Source organism: Echinops telfairi, unplaced genomic scaffold, assembly GCF_000313985.2.
Source record: "Echinops telfairi isolate 266 unplaced genomic scaffold, ASM31398v2 ScPeMD7_1;HRSCAF=3_0, whole genome shotgun sequence".
Taxonomy (NCBI): domain Eukaryota; kingdom Metazoa; phylum Chordata; class Mammalia; order Afrosoricida; family Tenrecidae; genus Echinops; species Echinops telfairi.
In genome coordinates, this window is record NW_022103896.1 from 3,581,567 (window position 1) to 3,583,348 (window position 1,782).

Consider the following 1,782-nt stretch of genomic DNA (forward strand, 5'->3'; position numbering starts at 1 on the left):
CCCAAGCTACACCATGCTTCAAGACAAAATTTCATTTATTTGTAATTAGAAATAAATATTTCATGATATATAATTACATATTGTTTTTTGATTAATCGCTATGCTTTAATTATGTTCAATTTGCAACAATGAAAATGCATCCTGCATATCAGATATTTACATTATGATTCATAACAGTAGCAAAATTACAGTTATGAAGTAGCAGCGAAAATCATTTGATGGTTGGGGGGTCACCACAACATGAGGAACTGTATTCAAAGGTCCTGGCATTGGGAAGGTTGAGAACCACTGACTTAGCATGAAGTCCTTCTCCAGGGACCGGACTCTCCTGACCACACGTCCAAAGCATCTGAGCGAAAGTCTGCTCATCCTTGCTTCTAAGGAGCATTCTGGCTATACCTCTTCCAAGACAGACTTGTTGGTTCTTTTGGTAGTCCATGTTACAGTCAATATGCTTCACCAGAACTATACCTGGCTGATTAGGCATTGCCAAATATAATAACCACACTTCTTTTGGATTGTTAACTCACACCCAGATGAGTGCTGTCAAGGGGTTGAGAGGAACGTCTCACAATTTCACGTCCTTGCATGATATCTGCGTATTTAATTGCCTGGGTGGCTAGTTATTAATTTCCTGCTACATCATAGAATACCCCCACTGCCCCCCAGGATCCAGCAGGAAGTGGGTCATACGCTCCTGGACTTTGCATCCGGGTGACAAGGACAGAAGGGACATACACAGGTGATCGGGCCGTGATGTCGCCCACGTGGAGACTGGCTGCAGAGGGTGATTAGAACACATGTCCTTCAGAAAGGACATTTGACTTGAGAATTAAATGACGAAAAGTAATCCTGTATTTGAAGACAGGAGATAACGGCAAACTTGGGAGAAACTACAAGAGTTTTGTCATGAATTGAACGGTGTAGGATAAAATAAGTGTTGGAATCTTAATACCTAATGTGACCGTGATCCCGTTTGGACACTGTGGTTGCATTCCCTGTTCTGACTGACAGCAACCCCATAGGACAAAGTAGACCTGTCCCACAGGATTTCTAAGACTGGGATGGCAAGACTGTGTCTCACATACTCAGGGACGTGTCCTTGGGATGGGCCATCCGCTGTGGCTGTCTGCTTCTGTAGAGACTGTTGTAATTGTTGTGTTAGGTGCCTTCCAGTCGGGCTTGACTCGATAGAATGAAGCCCTGCCCGGCCCTGCGCCATCTTCACAGCCAGGGCTGGGTTGGAGCCCACAGTTGCAGCCCCATGGCAATCCATTGAGGGTCTTTCTCTTTTTTGCTGCCCCTCTGCTCTACCAAGCGTGATGCCCTTTTCCCTTTCAGTTAGCAGCCATGCTCTAGGTTGTAACAGGGTAGGATTTGAGACTCACCCCCAGTCATAAAAAGAGAGTGGTCTGAAAACGGAGCACACTCTGGGGCAGACGGAGGCCCTGTGAGCTTCACCAATGACCGTGTCCAGCCCAGGGCTACAGACAGGGAAGAAGAGTCAAGGCTGAGACCTGATTGGCACCTCCAGCTTCCCAAACTGTGAGAAAATACATTTCTGTTCTTTTAAGTCACCTCCCTATGGAACCCAAGACCCAAACCCAAACTCACTGCTGCAATCCATTCCGCCTTCAGACAGTCTGTGTTTCAGAGTAGAACTGCTCCATGGGGCTCTCTCTCCTCTGCCATCTTTGTAGAAAGACATGGACATATCGTATCTTTCTTCCATGGTACCCTTGGGTGAGTTTAAATGGCCAATCGTTATATTCAGACTGTATT